At 38.6% G+C, this 20,438-nt stretch overlaps 1 protein-coding gene across 1 annotated transcript in view; it reads right to left on the minus strand.

Moving 5' to 3' along the window:
- Positions 1–20,438, minus strand: part of NOX3 (NADPH oxidase 3) — a 650,715-nt gene that overhangs the window by 320,841 nt on the left and 309,436 nt on the right. The window lies entirely within an intron of this gene.

The following is a 20,438-nucleotide window of genomic DNA, read 5'->3' on the forward strand; positions in this document are numbered from 1 at the left end:
TTGGGGATTCTGATTGTAAATTGCAGTTACAGGAATTAAAATGGCAGGTGCAATTAAAAGCAGAATTTTCTCCAGCTTTATATGAGTCTCTCAACCTAAAATGTGCCATAAAGTGGTTCCAATGATCGTGCCAATGTTTGGCATGGGGTCCCTTGCTTTTTAGTGTGACTGTTTATATATATATATATATATATATATATATATATATATATATATATATATATAAACATGGGATTCTTTGTACACAGAACAATGTATATAGGGTGGCCTTTGTGTTCCTATGACAGTCTTATGCTATGACATTCTTTATTCAGTAGTACACTCTTGCATATGCATCACTGTACTGTTTGTGGTTATTTACTATTGGCTAGTTTATGTATTTTTATATTCATGAGTTATGTAATGCTATGTTATACTTCAATCCCTTGACATTTGACCCATTCTGAAGAAGTTCCGATACCAAATAAAAGGAAAGCTTAAACAATCACTGTGGGCTGCGTATTGCTATTTCATTTTTTATATTTTTTATTTTTTCATCAGTTTAGTCTTTAGAAGTCTTAATTGTATTTATTAATTGTTCTTCTATAAAACATCAGTTTTTATAAACACACACATATATATATATATATATATATATATATATATACACACACACACACACGCACGCACATACATGTCTCAAACTGCCCATACAAGCATATGGTGCTGTTAGACCCCCCATAACTGGGGCAGCATGCACAGTTGGATAAAAAAGGGCCCATGCCACTGACATTGCCCCCCCCCTGCAGTCCAAATAATAAGTAAACACTACGCTGTTATAAAAGGCATGATAGGCCATATGCAATGGCCAGACATACAATGACCTCTTAGCAAATAAACTAACATGACTGAAGATAGTAAAGAGAAAAACAACCAGCCAGTAATTCACACAAGTTTATTTTACTCTGATGTCTTGGCCAAAGACTTGGCCAAACTGGAGGCTAAGCTCTCTCAACTCAGTACTGGCGTAACCAGTCAGGAGGAGAAGGAAACCACACTCACTACAATTCCAGTCTCACATAGACCTACCACGACAGCAAACCAAACACATAAACACACAAAAACATACTCGGAGGCTCTAAATAAAAATCTGCCTAAGCAGCAGAGACCTCCAAAGCAGACACCCAAGCAACCGCTACCCCAAAACAAAACACATGCAACACATAGCTCACAAAGCCAGTGTGCTGAACAGTCGCAGCCCTTAAGGCTAAGCAACACACCTGATACACTTGTAATAGGTGACTCTATTGTGAGGCACACTGACTTCCCGCTCACCAGGCTGAACAAGGAGAAGATCACGGTGAGCTGCCTGTTGGGTGCTAGGATCCACCACATAACACAAGCACTCAGGTCACTCCAAGGCAAGTTCAAATATGACTCAGTCATTGTCCATGCTGGTGTGAATGACCTGAGACGTACCTACCTGGACTACATGAAAAGAGACATAGAGGAGCTCTCTGAGCATGTAGCCCAGGCCGGTATGACCCTGACCTTGAGTAGCATCTTACCCTCACCAAGAATGATGTCACAATATGAAGACAAGATGATCAATTTCAACAACTGGCTTAAGTATTGGTGTCATTCAAAGGGGATCCAATGCCTGTCAGCCTGGGATGACATGCTTGATAAGCCACGATGCTTCGCTAGGGATGGCTTGCACCTGTCACCCCTGGGCTTTCAGATATTGGCAAAGGCTCTTGCCACCCCCATAGTGCCTTTTTTAGGCAAGGCTCAAAAGACAAACCCACCTCCATAGGTATCACAGGGGATAAGAAACTAAGAGTAATGCTACTCAACGCCAGAAGTCTAAACCTCAAGATGCATGCACTCAAAACTCTCCTTAGCATGGAGAACATCGATATCTGTGCAGTAACAAAAACATGGTTCAAGGCTCCTGAGAGCACCCCAGCACTACCAGGTTATACCTCATACCATGCTTTTCAGCTCCAAAACTTGGACCGAACCACAAAAGGAGGGGGAGTATCAATATTCGTCAAAGATACCCACACCTCCAAGTTGGTGGCACAGCACGAAGCATCAGAGACTATCCATGTGCAACTAACAGTGGGTGAAACTGCCTTCCAGTTTATAGCCTGCTACAGACCACCCTCCCAATCCCAGGAACCCCACTTGGTCTTCCTGAAAACACTGGAAAATATGAAGGTCTCTCCAAACACCATTATATTGGGCAACTTCAGCTACCCAAACATAGACTGGGAGCATTACTCTAGCTCCAACACCCTAGCCCAAAGGTTCCTAGAATTTATAAACTCAAATGCTATGGAACAACTTGTTACCACTCCCACAAGAGGGGAAAACATACTGGACCTAATCATCACCAACATGTGGGCTCTATGCTCCAGACCAGAAGTGTATCCCTCACTGGTAAGATCAGACCATAAACTAATCTCACTGGATATTCACATCCCGACCCCACCCCCTGCCCAGAAAACCACAGTGAAAAACTTCTATAAAGCAAATTTCACACTCCTCAAAACCAAGGTGGAATCCTTCAAAGCACCCGGGCCTGTGGAAAATACTGCCCAGACCACAGAATCCTTTATAAACACATTCTATGAGCACCTTCAGGAATGCATGGATCATGCAATCCCATATAAAACCAAGACCCAATCCTCCAAAGGCAGGCGTCCTGTCTGGTGGTCCTCAGCCATAAACAAACTATACAATAGAAGGAGGAAGCTACTACATGATAGAGCAAAATCCCAAAAAGGGAAGGCATCTCTGATCAGTATTAGCAAAAAACTACGGGCACTCATAAAATCATCTAAGGCCAGCTTCGAGAGAAAAATTGCACAGGACACTAAGGATAATCACAAGGTTTTCTTTAGTTATGTTAGGAACCTGGGTGAGAATTCCCAGATATGCTCAGAATTAGTCCAAAATGACAAAAAATACACCGAACCCACAGACATTGCCAACATCCTAGCTGACAGGTTCAGCACAAACTCCCCCCCCCCACCAAAAGGGCAGATATCTATCCCAGCAGAGTGCGGCCACCCTGACATCTCAGATGCTCAGGTAAGAGCTGCCCTCTCCAAAGCAAAAAACACAGCATCAATGGGACCAGAAGGTGTCCCGGCTGCCCCTACATGAACTCCAAGAAGAGCTAAACCCAAACATAAAACTACTGTTCAATCTCAGCCTTACTACAGGATATGTACCCAAAGAGTGGCGTACAGCAACAGTGGTCCCTCTCCACAAAGGTGGTGCCTCAACGGATCCTGGAAACTATCGCCCCATAAGCCTGACTAGCTTAGTCTGCAAAGCTATGGAAAGGATCATCATGGACCTCATAAATAAAGATACTGGGGACCTACAGACACTGAATCCTACCCAGTTCAGCTTTGTTAAGGGCAGATCCTGCCTCTTAAACCTGGTCAATTTCTTTGAAACAGTCACCAAGGCCATTGACGAGAGGAAGGTAGTCCACACAGCCTACCTGGACCTCGCAAAAGCCTTTGATACAATACCCCACTTGGGCATTATAGATAAGCTCACCAGCTTAAATATAAACCCCTATGTCACTAGATGGGTTGCAAACTGGCTCAAGGACAGAACCCACATGGTTAGAACTGCTGGAGCCATGTCATTTAAGTTCTTTGTTAAGGAAAAAGGTTTTAAAATTACCCCTGCCCCTGAAATTATTTTCCTTTACTATGTCAATAATGCCAAACCTATAACCATTAAAAAGTGGACAGGTTGAATCGTGCTTATATAAAGCATTTGTAACTTTGCCTGTTTTAATGTCATATTGGTGTTCGTACATACGTTCCTTTAAAGACCTTTCTGTTTTCCCTATGTAAAATGCACAACATGATTTACATAGAGCTAAATAAACAATCATTTTGGTTTTACAGTTCCCTTTACAGAACTTAACCAAACTATTTAATTCATTATTTGACTTTATTGTAGGTTCACTGTAAATCATGGAACACATGTTACAATTTCCACTGGCAGTAGTTGCTCTAAATATTATAGAATTTGTATTAATATGCTCAAATGTCCTTTTAAAATTTCTACCAACTTTATATGTAAATATAGGTTTGTTGCCCACCCCATTAAACACTTCTTTATTAGTTTTAAATATATTCCAATGTGAAATCAATGTTTGTGTGAACACATCTGAAAAAGTGTCATATTGTATTATACAAGCTCCTTTGAAATTTTTTTTTTTTTTTTTTTTGTAATTTTATTTTAGAAGCCAGTACTATTTCTATCAATAACCACAGTATTAGAATATTGGGAAAATGTAATTGTCATACTGAGAAAGTAGTTTATTGTGCCCTGTGTACCCATTTCACTTGTTTCTATGTTGGGAAAACAGAGCGAAAATTAAAAGACTGTATGGGTGAACATATTAGAGCTATTAGAGACAACATTGAAACAAATGCATTGGGAAAACATACCTTCTTAAATCCTACACATTCATTTAATTTTTTTTGTCTTAGATACCTTAAAAAGTAGTAGTAGGGGTGGAGCCTGGCAAATCATCCTAAAGAAAATGGAGTTAGGATGGCAAATTCGCCTGAGTGCACATTTTTGGCCAGGGTTGAATGGATCGCTATCCTTAGGTAGTGGTTTGAAATGAAAAGCTCTAGAACGATGATTTGTTGATGCTTTATGAATTTTCATCATTGAATGCATCATTGCATAATTTGTCTTGTTATATTGATATACTTGAATTATATAAATAGTGTTTAGGACTTATTCATGTTATTTTATTTAACTTATATGAATTTCTGCTTTTGCTTTGTTGCTTGAGTTTGTATATAAAAGTGAGAGGGGGTGTGCCATCTTTACTTGATTGCAGGGAGATGGACAAATAGGAATGCTGCTTGTATTTGTGAATGTTTTTAAACTAAAAGGAAATGATGTATTACTTATCAGAGGAAGTTTGTAATAGCTACAAACGAAATTGCTTATTCTTAAGTGAAGTTTGAATTTTATCAGCAAATTTTAATAAATTGTGTTTTTTACTGCCTGCCCAGATCTACATTTTTGGTATTTCTCTGATAAACTGTCTACCTCACATAACAATACCAAACATTTTTGGAAGTCTGTCTCCTCTCTATTTAACCCAGGCACCATCCAAAACCCATCCCCTGCACCAGTAAAAAGCCCACAAGAAATCTCCCAAGCCTTTAATACCTACTTCATCTCTACCATTCAAAAGGTACTTAAAGACTGCCCATCCACCTCAAACATACACATCCCAACCCCAACAGAATACACCCCCACTATACAACCAGACAACTTCTTCACTATTCAATCTGTACCCACCTCTCTGATTCTGAAATTCCTAAAACAACTCAAATCTTGCTCTCTCTCTCTCTCTCTCTGCAGATATCCTTCCCCCAGAATATTTGCAAATAGCAGCTAGCGCAATAGCATTTCCAGTTACCATTCTTATAAATCGCTCTCCCTGAATCTTATGTTCCTCTCCTATGGAAAAGATCCATCATTACCCCACTACACACAGGGGGAAACTCCCATGATCTTTCCAACTACCACCCTATCTCTGTACTCTCTCCTCTATCTAAAATCTTGGAAAAATGTGTTCACTCACAACTACTTAAACACCTCTTAAATAATGCTCTTCTATCCCCTACCCAACATGGTTTCCGGCCAGACCATAGCACCATTACTGCCCTATTATCTTTCACAGAATCTGTCAACAAAGCCTTGGATGCAGGCCATCCTACCTCAGTAATCCTATTAGACCTATCTAAGGCCTTTGACACAGTGTCGCACGCTAAGCTAGTAAACTAACTATCAGCACTGGGTTGCTCCCCAAAATCCCTCAGCTGGTTTACCTCCTACCTACCAAAACAGGAACAATCTGTAAAATGGTTAAATGCACAATCTCAGTACCAACTTAACAATATAGGAGTAAGACAGGGACCCATTTTAGGACCACTACTGTTCAATGTCTTCATCAATGACCTGCATAAAGCCTCCCTAATCCAGAATATCATCCATTACCGATGATTCAACACTTATAGCCACCTCTAAATTTTTCTCAGACCTCCTCACACTTATACAACAGGCTTTTACCGCTATTGAAACATGGCTTATTAAAGCACAATTGATGCTAACCCCCTTCCAAAAAAACTAGCTTTTAATTTTCTCAACAAAACCACCCAACATTGACTTCAAAATCCTGGCTAAAGATGGCACAGAAATTGAGCTAGTGAACAGTCAAATTGCTAGGTATAACAATAGATGATAAACTCACATAAAAACAACACATCCTAACTGCACTCAAAAAAACACATTTCAAACTAGGTAAACTATATTGCCACAAACTCTACCTGGATAAATATACCAAAATAAAACTAGCCAATACCCTACTCATCCCCTCCCTTTTATATGGTAGTGCCATTTTCACTAACCTGCACAGAGCCATTAGTAATAAATTACAATCATGTTATAACAAAATAGCCAAATTCACCTCCGGAAAATCTTACCGCTCTCATCACTGCCATGCCATCACTGAACTAAGATGGCTAGAGTTTTCCCACCATCTACAATACACCCAACTAACCTTAGCCCACAAACTAATTTCTAAACCAAATGACTGCCCTGCCCTTAACTCAATCCTACAAACATACACCCCCACTATAACACTAAGATCCTCCTGCAAACTGAGGCTCACAGTAACCAAAGCCAACAAAAGAGCAGGACAATGCCTCTTTTTTCATACCATAGCTAAGCTATGGAACAACCTTCCATCTGAAATAACCCAGACTGATTACCGAAAAACTTTTAAGGCAGCCCTAAAAACACATTATCTAGACAATCCATCCTGCACCTGCCTTAAAAGCAAACATCCTTAAACAATATAATTCACCAAATACTGCAATGACAAAATCTTAGCAAAAAACAGTCTTCACATTTATTAGTGTATTCTTACTATATAGGAGACTGGACTCTTGCCAAAGATTGAAATGATGTAACACTACTATTCAATTGTAAACTTCTTGTTTTATTGTTTCACCTGTCTGAGATCCCAGTAATAGTGATATTCACCAAATAGGTGGAAAAAACAGGCTTCCACAAATAAAACTGATGTTTTATTGCATAAAAAATATGTTGAGCGCTTTCACCCACTAAACGCAGGCTTCATCAGAACAAAGAATAATCAATGTTATGCTCTTTAAGTACTCCTTTTGGCGCCAATTTTCAACAGACAATTAAAGGAGTATAACTTATAACAATAAATATAAAAACTTCATAATAATAAAACTTCTATAACCATAAGTTATATAACAATGTAGTTATTCATTTTCATACAAAGCCTAAAAATATATACCCTATACATAAAAATGTGTGTTTCTATAAATATAATATATGTGTATATTTTTGTATTTTGTGTATGCACTACATTATAATGAGCATGAACAACCGTGTCAATAATTCTCTAGAATTGGTTTGACTGATATGAAGTCATTCAGTCCCGGGGGGGTAGTGGCATCCGTGAGTAATTGCCAATAACTCTCTCTAAATGCAAGTTTACTTTTAGTGTTACCCCCCCTGGGATTAGTCCTTACAACTTCTAATATACCAAATCTAAACTGATGATCAGTACCTTTTTTCATAATGTGTCTGGCTAGTGCATTTTTATCATCTTTAGTCCTTATGCTATATATATGTGAATAAATCCTTTTCCTAAAATGCTGCTCAGTCTTTCCAATGTAATAGCTAGGACACATTGAGCATACTGCCAGATACACTATGAATTTGGTATTACAGTTTCCTTTCTTAAAGAATATTTTCGTTCTGTTGTAGTTACTTAAAACTATTTGTTTATCCTCCGTAATGTAACTACACTGTGAACACGCACCACATTTAGAAGTATGAGTGTTCCTCTTATTGTCCTGTGCTTTGGAGCCCTTTTCTAAAATACTTTTCAAGTTCTGTCCCATCTTAAATACAAAACTTGGTTTAGTTCCTAACAATTCTGTCATCTCATCATTTACTAATAATGTATCCCAGTGTTTACTCATAATTTCCTTAATTTGACCACTACTGTGTCCATATTCAATAATACAAGATCTTTTGTAAGCATCATTGGCTTTACACATTGTACCAGAACCTAATCCTGGTGTGGAACTGTATTTTGTTCCTAATAAAGTATATTTTTATGCAATAAAACATCAGTTTTATTTGTGGAAGCCTGTTTTTCCACCTATTTGGTGAATATCACTATTACTGGGATCTCAGGCGTGTGGTTCTTCTACACCACTTTTATATTCGTTGGTTGCAAGAACGTTTTCATTTTCAATTGTTTCACCTGTAATATCTTCAATTTTGTGTATATATATATATATATATATATTCTGTTTTTTTTTTTCTTCCTGTTATATCAGTAACATTGTCACATTGTGTTTAATTATTTGTGTTCCTTTGTATTTTGCTTGTGGAGCTTTTTTCCCCGGGCCTCCACTGAAAATGGGTCTCTGACCCAGTGGACTTTCCCAGTCAACAAATGTTAATAAATAAATAAATAATAAATAAATACAAATGGTAGTTTGACTAAGAGCAAAGCTATTAGGAGTAGCTCACACAGTGTCACCAAATAAATATGCAAGTACTCTCAAACCTTAAATATCTCTACATAGATCAGCCACAATGAAAGGTTTAAATATATTTAATAATAAATAAAAGAACAAGACAATAGTAAATATATATTTACAGTGACATCATAGTTCAAAACCATAGGTAATATTTAAAACAACATTGCAGGAAAGTGTCAAATAAATAAATAAAATTATCTAAACTAAGCTTCACTATATTCCTGACTGAATTACTATACCCTAAGAACTTACTATTAGAGCAAGGCAGATGTGGTGAATGGATCTTCTAGTTGCTGTCAGGTCCAAGACAGAATACAGAATGCTCTGTCTCACTAAGAGACTTCTCAAAATAATATCTCAAATATTACTACTGGGATAGCTTGCAGAATGACATCACTTCTTGTCATCTGACTCGTAGTTCCCTGGTGAAACCCTCACTGCTGGAATCTGGCAGTATTTAGCATCTACCTGTGAAAATGCATAGCTCTCAGATCTTTAGCAGATGCTGGAAGTCATAAAACAATTGCATTCCTCCATATTTCAAGACTAATAATTAGTTCACCCTAAAGACAATACAGAAAGTTTCCTAGTACAGATATCGTGTCTCTTGCTGCATTGAAAACTGAAACATCTTTTATGGCCTAACCATAAAGTCATTTAATTTCAGTTATTTTTCTGAAGTTTGCTAGACTGAAGTTAACTTCCTGTATTCCAGTTTCTACTGTTAAAATATATACATTTAAACAGTTACAATAGTGCAAGTACATTTCTGTTCTGTTCCATTAGGGCACACTGTGGTTACATTTCAAACACAGTACTCTACAAATAAGTTTCAACACACACGTCTGTAAAAGCAGTTTGATATACACATGACCTACAGTTCTAATACATTTGTAACACAAACATTTTGTATAAATCATTTCAATATTCACCAATGATATATAATTATTTATAAAATTTCACCTAGCTGTGCTGGCAGTATCTCGCTTTGTCACAAGAACTAACAATGAAAGTGGAAAATGTGCAGTTCTAGCTAGTACTCAGACGAAAAAAATGACGAGCAGAGGAATCACATGCTTCAGGGAGTGCACATACCCAAGACATGATACAGGAAAGGCATACTATCTTAAAAGGGCCACTAATATGATTAAATCTGCTTTTTGGCCATAAAAAGAGTGGAAATGGGAGTTCAGAACATCAGGAAAAAGGGTCAACAAGCAGAAGACAATACACAAGGGAATCAAAGATAGTAAGGATGGGAGTGGGAAGAGGGAGAGGACAACTTTTTTGTGGGACAAGCACCCATTTTTTTTTTTTTTTTTTTTTTTGGTAAAGGTCATTTGAGAAGGACATAAGGGAAAGTGCAGATATAGTAAGAGGTTGAGGGTTAGTAGCAGGGGTAAATGCACAAATACACAAACATATAGACAAGACTGACAAAGAGGTGCTGACACACTGAGAAAGGAGAAATATTGTGGATTCATAGACATGCAAACAAAAGGAGGACACTGGTAATGGTGAGGACTGGGCAACAAATGGAGAAGGCACTGACACTGGGGGAGGGAACATCAGAATGGGGGTTAGGGTGGGTATGGCCTTCCATACTGCACTGTCGGTGTGATACCCAGGGTGAGATCAGCCAGAGCCTTCTGGTCAGACTCCCCACTGGGGTTTGCCTGGGGTGGTGAGGCTAGGGTTGGGCAGTGATGGAACTCTACCAGCTGCAATATAAGTCTTCCTAGGCATCTGATGTTGGCTTTGAGCTTCTGGTTTAACATATCCCACACCCCCTCCACCAACTCCCTGTATGTTATCTATTCCTGCCCACTGGCAGTGCACCACAGAGAACAATGTCACCCATGGCCAGTGAAACCACCAGGGCAGGAGAGGCAGCCACCTGTCTGTCTTTCACTACAGCCATCAGGAAGGCAGTCCAAGATGCTACTTGGAATAGTACAGGGGCTGGCTGGGTCAACTTGGGACATAAACCATAACCACAGTGACACTGCCATGATATCTCCTGTAGAAAATGGGAAAGAAAATGAAGAGAAATAAAATAACAAACATAAAATAATTTCAAAAGAAATGGAATGGAGGAGAGATGGAGAAATAATCATTTGCTTAACATAAATATAATTAATATATAAACACATCTGATGAATGCTTCATACATATATATCCAGCAGTATGAAGTTACAGTCTGAATAACTGTGTAAGTGCTCGATGTAAACGTGCTATGCAGCAACATACTATCTGGTCAGAGTGGACACAGCAAGCAGTCCTGACATGTGCAGCTGTGAGTATGAAAGATTTGGGAGGGAGTACTGACTTGCCTTTACAGTGCTGGGACAATATGGTGACCTGTGCCCATCTGCCATTCTGTACCTATCCTGATTTCTAATAATAGCTGGCATACAGCCAGGAATCAATATGCAAAGGTCACACACACAGACAACCTGAATATATCTATTGTTCATACTCTGAGTAGCACTCAAACTGCACTATGAATGCCCTGAACATCTTAACACAGGCACTTTTACCTGTCAAGGGTGACACACGTGCAAGTTGGCTAATACAGTGATGTGCAGACAACTGCATTAACAGAAAGAAATGAAATAATATGCAGCTGTTTTACTAGAACGTTGTTCAATTTTGTTCTGACACAGAATAATGTTCTCCTGTATAGCCTTCAGAGGTATGAAATAAAAAAAATCAGTAACATGTCTAAAACACATGTATTTTCTATGCAGAAAAGTGAAATCTATGATGATTGCATAAATGCTTAAAATGAATCTAGCTGCCCTTACTCTGACCTTTTTTTCCTACCAGCTAAGAAGGTCAGGATAGTACCCAGCAGGTCTCTGTAGTGCTATTTACACTACTCACCTGAATGAGGTATGCTAGGATGAGGTATGCTACTGACAGTAGGAACTGCTCTCACAAGACTGCGGCAGTCATCCACTTTGAGATCCTCATATAACTCCCCAGTCAGGTACACCCTGTAGTCCTTATGCAGTAGACAGAGTAAGATCTTAGATTCCTCGCTGAACTACTGGGTCACCCTGCTACAGTCAGTGCACTTAGAAGCTATGGCCATTCATGGGTTATCATTTCAGACAATTATAGCAGGCCTCTCACAGACATTTTATCTGACTTTCTCAACATGTGCTATGCAACATATGGCATCTCAGTAGTGTAACCTGTAATGAGATGTCCATAATGTAGTAGGAAAAATGTTGGCATGTCAGAAAAGTATAAAGGTGTGAAACATAGTGAACAACTGCGTACTGTAAAGTGGAAAATGGTACAAAATACCCGTAGACTATTTTTACACTTTTCTGTGTCTTGTTCTACAAAATCTTGCTTTTTCAGACAAAATCTTTTTCCTTTGTAATACATAAAACCACAGACTTGACTGACTGTATTTGGGATGTACTGTACTAAGAAAAACACATTTAGTTTTGTAAGCAGCTTATAGTGGCTAAATATCAGTGAAATGTGATTGCATTATTCATAAAAGTAATGCTTAATAATCAGTTTTCTGTTTTTTTTCTTTCAAATGGCAAATAGTAAGACAATTTGCAATGCATGTCAATTGTTTAGGAATTAACAGAATTTCTACATTTTTGCCTCATAATTATGGTCTGTTCCTCATAAAATTTGTGGTTTTCTAGTAAATAAATGACCCCCTGGATTCATTAAACTCCGTGCAAGAATAGTGCAACTGCTATTCCTACATGGAGCAGATCGTGCCTGTGTAGAACAGCAGTGTGCCTTGCATATTAATGAAGGTGTGCTGCTGTATTCTCCACAGGGACACAATCTGAGTACAAGTGCAGGGGGTGTGTCTGAGCATTGCTCACACAGTACACATGCTCCCTGCACTGTATAATTGCTGTACGGTAATCGCAAAGCAACTAACAGTGTCCGCAGACAAAATACACTAAAACCACACAAAAGCACAACCCCCCACAATGGTCCAGCACAGATAATGTCCAGAATGGTATGCCAGTGTACATGCTGGCATACCAAATAAGTAAGCATGTTCCAGAGAGGAACATTTAAACCAATTTCCCCATGTATGATGTAGTTGTCCAGATGTCCTGCCCTAAGATGCATAAAGCAATATGCATATCCCTACAGTATAAAAAACAATAAAACACTTGTTTATTTATTTATTTTTCCATCCCCAATAAAGTTTAGGCATAGCTGAGTGGGTGTGCATGTCGCACAGCTGTGTATAGCATAGCTGAAACTTTCAAAGGATCTAAATAGAAACATACAGCCAAAACAGTTGACGTGACATAGCATAGTAGTTAGAGCATTCACTTAGCATGTAGTCATTCACAGTCTGAGCCCCAATGCAGTCCATTTATTTTTATATGTGAAAACAGCATGAAAAGTATATATTTTTTTAAAAATAGGTAGTGAATAATATATATTTGTTAACCAGGGTAGTGCAGCAGTTCCAAATGTGAGGTGTCGATGTAGTACAGATGTGAAGCCCCCATATAAACACAAGTGTCCCATGCAGTATAGCCACAAAACAATATAATGTAATGAAAGCACATAGGTGATGTTATGGAAGGGAAACATACATATCATAAGATGTCATTAATAAGGAATCAATCCCACAATCAATAGTCCATAAAATGAAAGCTGAACAATGCTAAATTGTGCTCAGCTATGCTTAGGTGGAGTAAGCATTGCTTAAATTTGTATGCTTAGCAATAATTAGCATAGCTAAGTGGATTTGCAAACTGGCAAGCAGTGCTTGCCATATCTAAACAATGCTTATCTTAGCTAAGTGGGTTTGCTCAACACTTAGCCTAGCTTAGCATATTCAAAACCATCCAATCATGGCAAAGTGTGGGAAATCAGCCCTATTTAAACCTTTCAGGTGGGAATACAGCCCATAACCAGTTGTAGCTCATCACTGCAGGCACTATAGCTGGTGTTGGTAAAGGTGTGCACTTTTGGGTGCAGCGCTGGGGCATTTAGGAGTCCAGGATCATGGTTGGGCTCCTAGTAAAAGACCATGAAGGGAGACCAGTACCAGGGCTCCAAATATAAAGTGGAGGCCTGGGACCATCTCGCACATGATCTCACCAGTGCCACTGGCATCCCTCGGACTGGTGAGTAGGTCCGGCACTACTTTGCTGACTTGAAGCATAGGAAGAGGGACCTCTTGGACCAGTGGGTCCAAGATGCATGGGCAAGGAATGTCCAGCTGTGTGTATGTATCAGTATCAATAAGGGTTTTCCAAAGTCCAGCACGTGTATGTGATGGATAGGTATGCATAAATGTTTCTCTATCTCCTGTACACGTGCAGATGAGAGGGTCATGAACATGGACACCCACACCAGCAGGCTGCTAAGGCTGTGTCGTGAGGCTGGTGAGTACAAATCTAACTTGTAGTATTCAATAAATAGAAAGGAGTAGAATGTCACCTGTCAGTATTTAAAAATGGGTTTGGTTTGTACTGAATAAATGAGACATTAGCAGAGTAACAGTGATATACATGGTATATATCAATAAAAATGTCAGTACCTGTCAATAAAAGTGAAAACACTGGACTGGTTGTGTTTACTTTGGTATGTGGTGGTATGACTCAAGATGTGTACAGTTTCTGCACAGCAACTATAGCTCTGAAAGCATTACATAATTAAGGCTCATTTGACAATGATTGTGGAGCTGTAAAGCAGGAGATTAACTATATGAAATGTTCCATGAACCAAGATCTGATACCTGAATAGGAATGTTGCATTAACCAGTATTTTCCAGACTGTGCCATTTCAAAGTAGGAATACACAGTATAAGGACTATCTGCCATGCATGACTGTCAAAATTACAAGGTCAGATTATACAACCAAGAGAATATTAGGCAGAAAACAGTCAAACAAGAGACAGCAGTTTCTCAATAGCTCATTCTAATAAAACACATATGTTGTTCTATTTTTTGCACAAACAGGCATGGTTCGAATCCTGGTAGTGGTAGTACGCTGCATGCATAATTTCACCCAGGAATATATGAATATGTATAGAAACAGCCAGGTAGTGTTAACAGAAATTTCCTTCACAGGTCTGCCAGGTAAGAAAAGGTATATCTTAGCTGTAAGAAGACTGTACTTATACACTGTGTACAACATCCACTGTTCAACCTCAAGGCTGCAAATGACAGCAAGATAAGTACATACACCAAGTAGTCTCCTCCAAGAAATGTCCATCGAGTGTCATGATAACGCAGCTAGTGGTCACTGCCACCCACACCCAGGGTGACCAATAGATATCAAGGCATAGTATAACGGTAGCACACACACAGTATGAGTGCACATCTGTAACCCTGACTATGTGAATATGGGTAGAAACAGCCAGGTAGTGTTCACAGAAATTTCCTCCACAGGTATGTCAGGTAAGAAAAGGTATATCTTAGGTGTAAGAAGGCTGTACTTATACACTGTGCGCAAACATACCACTGCCCAACCCAAGGCCATAGGTTGATGTAAAGTGAGGTAATACCTGGAGAGTAACTATTAGAGCAATTATCATTAAAGTTGTGAGGAATTGAAACCTATACAGTTGTTGATTGATATCTCTCTCTCTCTCTCTTCCACCCTATCTGCAAAAATAATCTAAGCACATAAATCAATAGGTATGTTTTTCACCAAACCTACTGTTGGGACATGTGTCCTATTGTTCTACAAATATTTAAACATTTGACTATTAATGTTCCCTGTTCAAATACTATCATTGGTGGCCTGTTGCTATCAATGTAACCTGCATACTGTTATAATACCCAATGTGGTTCCATATATGCATGTGTTCTGTTTGCTATGCAACTGTTTCAAATCTGTTGTTTTGGGTTAATGGGAATACCTATGCATAATGTTATAACTAATCCTGGAATGTGTTTTTCATGACTAACCAACATATGTTATAAAACTGCAACACCATAGCATGACTGGGAAGGCTGAATCCAGCGAATCCTCCTGTCCTGACTTAACTGGCTGTGGCACCAGGCCCCAGCATGTCTAGGACCCAATCCCAGACCTCCTTGTCCACTGGTCTTGCACCACCTTTGGGTGGAACCACCTCAGGGGATGGGCCCCCCCCCAGGAGCAGGCCCAGATGGGATACTGTCACCCATCATCAGGTCTGGGGATTGGTGCATAGTGAGCTTCGAAAGGAGTTTGGAGATCTGCTATGCCAGCTTGAGGGCCATGTGGTATATCTTGAGAGTCAGCCTGCCCCTCCTGGTCAGCCCCCAGCACAGCCACCTTTGGGGCCATGAAGGTGCAGTGGCGACTGCCCATGGATGGGGACCTCAGTCCCACTTTATCCATTTGGTGGCTCATGGGCATCTGATTCCCAACCACCCTCCCCATCCAAGGTGTTAACCTGCACATGTGTCATATACCCCCATCTGCTGTCTTGTCTGTCTTCCTACCCGACATACCTCCCCAAATATACCTACTATCCTTCCCCAACAGCCCACTCTCACCTTATTAAAAAAAGGGCAATTTGTTCCAACAAAAAAAATGTTGTCCGATACATAGCTGCCCATTTCGCAAGTGTCCACTGGACACATGTATTCTGGTCTAATTGTCTTAAGAACACATTACTGTGGTCCTCACCCCTCTCTCTCAAGGGTTGGAGTGTCCAAATTCACCTCCAAATTCTGTACAAATGCACAGCTGTTACTGTATCAGAAATGGACAGCTATGGACCTTCCCTACACCCATCTTACACATCACTAGCTATCTGTCACATTGTTTTTCCCACTGCATGCCCCCTTTTTCACCACTTTCCTATCACCCTTTTTCTTTTCTTTTAAAGAAATTAGCATGGGGTAAGTGGGGGTAAGTAGGAGTAAGCTGCAGTGAGTGGCAGTAAGCGGCAGTAAGCAAGTTTGCGTGATGCTAAGCGATGCCTATACAGATTAAGCAGTTTCCTGTTTAACTGTGTTTTGGCATCGCTTACCATCATGCAAACCCACGCAAACCCACTTACAACTGCTTAAAAGTGCCTGTATCCAACAGCCCTTGTTCTGGCCAGCAATAAAATAATCAGCCCTTGCAGTTCTTGAACCCAGGACCCTGTATATCACAGCAACAGCAATTTATCACTAAGCCATCTCAACTACAGAAATGACTGATGCTTTCTCAAACATATCATTCAGTAGAGTCATTCAACAGTAGGGAAAAGATTCTGTAGAATCAGTCAGGTTGTGTGCGTATATATATATATATATATATATATATATATATATATATATATATATATATATGTATTTATGCATGGAGATGCATATATATGGAAAAATAAATACATAATATATGTAGAGATATACATATAAAATATACACATATACATATAGATATATAGAAAAGTAAATAAATAAATATATATAAATATCTATATATGTATACATATATATATGTGTGTGTGTGTGTGTGTGTGTGTGTGTGTGTGTGTGTGTGTGTGTGTGTGTGTGTGTGTGAGTGTGTATACACACACACACATATATATATATATATATATATATATATATATATATATATATATATATATATATATATATATATATATATATATATATATATGAATATATATATATATATATATATATATATATATATATATATATATATATATATATATATATATATATATATATATATATATATATATATATATATATATATATATATATATATATATATATATATATATATATATATATATATGTATGTATATATATATATATATATATATATATATATATATATATATATATATATATATATATATATATATATATATATATATATATATATATATATATATATATATATATATATATATATATATATATATACATACATACACGTATATAGATTAACATGTGGTGGAGTCGTACCTCAGAACCATACCCCCAACCTCTTACTACAACAAATCTGTACAAAGGCTGTCAATATGGGGGGGGGGCATCAATGGGTTAAAACTAGGGACCTATTTTAAATATTACCCTTATCTCACTCTCTCCAGCAGCCACTGTTCTGCTTTGCAACAAAGCAATCAATCCTGCCAAATTTTGAACCCAGGGCCCTATACACCACAGTCAGAATAATGTATCACTACACCATATGAGCTCTAGAATATATTAATGCTTTTTCAAACATATCAGTCAGTAGAATCATTCAACAGTAGGGAAAAGATTCTGTAGGATCAGTCCAGTTTTCTATACATACATGTATATATCTATGGAGATGCATATATGTGGAAAAATCTATGTAATATATATATGGAGAGCATCGACATTTGTGCTATAACAGAGACCTGGTTTAAGGCAACAGAAAGCACCCCTGCACTACCATGCTATAACTCATTCCACACCTTTTGGCCCTAGAACTTGGACTGAAGCTCCAAATGTGGTGGTGTTTCCATATTCATAAAGAATCCACACACTTCCAGACTGGTAGCCCAACATAATGCATCAGAGATACTGCAGGTGCAGCTAACATTGGGTAAGAAAGCGATTCAAGTTGTAGCCTGCTATAGGTCCCCAACCATGTCACAAGACTTACACTCCAAGTTCCTAATCACCCTGGAGACTATTAGGGTGGAACTTAACACCGTCATACTGGTTGATTTCAACTACTACTCCATTAACTGGGAAAGATACTCAGGTACCAATGCACTCGCCCAACGGTTCCTGGAATTCATTAATTCCAATGGCTTGGACCAGCTTGTTCTTACCCCCACTACAGGTTGCAACATCCATGACCTGGTCATTACTAACATGGGCAACTGTTGCTGTACACCAATAATCAACTCCTCCCTGGTTAGATCTGAGCACAAACTAATCACCTTGGAAACCCACATCCCTCCCACCCCCTCTGCAAAGGTAACTGAAAATTTTATTTTATGTATGTGCTGCTTCTATGCTGTGCTGGAATTTGCTGGCCTGGATTTAAAGTCTTCTTAAGACACAAAGTCTTGCTGGCTATTTACTGCTGAATCAGAGACACAGAGTTTTGTATGACTGCAGCTGTAGTCTGTTTAAAGCACCAAGCCTTCCAAATTACATACTGATAAAGAAATATATTTTATAGCTACCATTTCACTATAAGCACAGTTATAAATAAACAACTTATTTTTATAACAAACAACACGTACTCTTCTGTCAGTTTGTAGCATATATTTACAAAGTTTTTCTTCATTACAAATATGAATGATGATGACTTTCCATTTTCTAGTTACCTCGAAACCTAAGTTTCTACATAATACCTCTCACATAGCTGAATTAATACAGTTCTTATATACAGTTCTAGTCATGCACATAGAGTTTGTTTTTTCCTCTTGGTATCTTTTTTTGGCCTTCTGTGGGAAATCACATAATGTCTGTTTTTAGACATCCTATTGTCCTTTTGTGATTTACTTGGAAGCACTTCTGCTGATGTGAGGATGCACGTAATCAGAAGCTTGAAAGGAAACGTTTGTTCTGATGCTGATATTTGAAAAAACATATTTTTGAGGCCCGTTTTGTTGAGTTTATAAAAAAGCATGTTTGTTAATGGATATCTGTAAACTGTTCTGCAAACATGAGAAAAGCATGTAATACTTGCTTTCCAAAATTACTTTTTTTAGGCTTTTTTCTGATGCTGTGAAGAAGAGAAGCCTGTCTGTTATACACATAGTATGAATGCCCATTTTACATTACTAAACTCTATACATATATCTTTCAGCATATTTACAACAGAATTACTCTAACAGTAACCACCATGAAAAACCTTTCTAAAGGTAACATTGGGCTCATACAAACAGAGCTGGCTAACTTCACGGCACCCATGCAAATGGAGAATAGCTGCATGACTGCCGAATCATACACCATTACAATTTATAAACACGTACACAAATGCATGGATCTCTCCATACCCAATAGACCCAAGATGCTCCCCTTCAAAAAAAGGAAGCCACTCTGGTGGTCCCCTGCCATAAACAAACTCTACAACAGAAGGAGGAAACTGATGCGGAATAAGATGAAGTCCCAAGACTGGAAAAACTCCCTTACCAGCCACAACAAAAAGTTGAGATCCTCATCAAATTCTCCAAAGCTAGCTATGAAAACAGAATTTTATCAGATAATAAAGACAACCACAAAGACTTCTATTGTTATGTAAAGAATCTTCCCGGCTGTATCCAGATTTGCTCTGAGCTACTGCACAACGGTACCTTCTATACTGAGCCAACAGATATTGCCAATATACTAGCCAACAGATCCAGTGCCAACTTTACCACTCTCTCCCCCCTCCCCGAAGGACCAATCACAATACCAGTAGATTGCCAGGCATCCAGTATTACTGCTGCACAGGTTAAAACAGCACTGTCCAAGGCCAAGAATACAGCATCTGTGGGACACGACAATATCCCTGGCTATTTTCTACATGAACTACAGAGTGAACTGGTGCCTCACCTGTGTGCCCTGTTCAGTCACAGCCTCATGTCCCTACCAAATGGCACATTGATACAGTCATCCCTCCCCACAAAGGAGGAGCAACTATAGACCCTGGGAACTATCTCCCTCTGTAGGAATTAGGAACAATGACCACATGAATGCTCTCAGTAAACACAGTGCTTTGTGTACAGATTTCAGGTCTTTTAAGTTCATAGTATTGGAACAAATTAAACTTTTCTTTGGGGATTCTGATTGTAAATTGCAGTTACAGGAATTAAAATGGCAGGTGCGATTAAAAGCAGAATTTTCTCCAGCTTTAAATGAGTCTCTCAACCTAAAATGT

The sequence above is a fragment of the Protopterus annectens genome, chromosome 1.part0 (genome assembly GCF_019279795.1).
Source record: "Protopterus annectens isolate FY-2018-M chromosome 1.part0, PAN1.0, whole genome shotgun sequence".
Classification (NCBI taxonomy): domain Eukaryota; kingdom Metazoa; phylum Chordata; order Ceratodontiformes; family Protopteridae; genus Protopterus; species Protopterus annectens.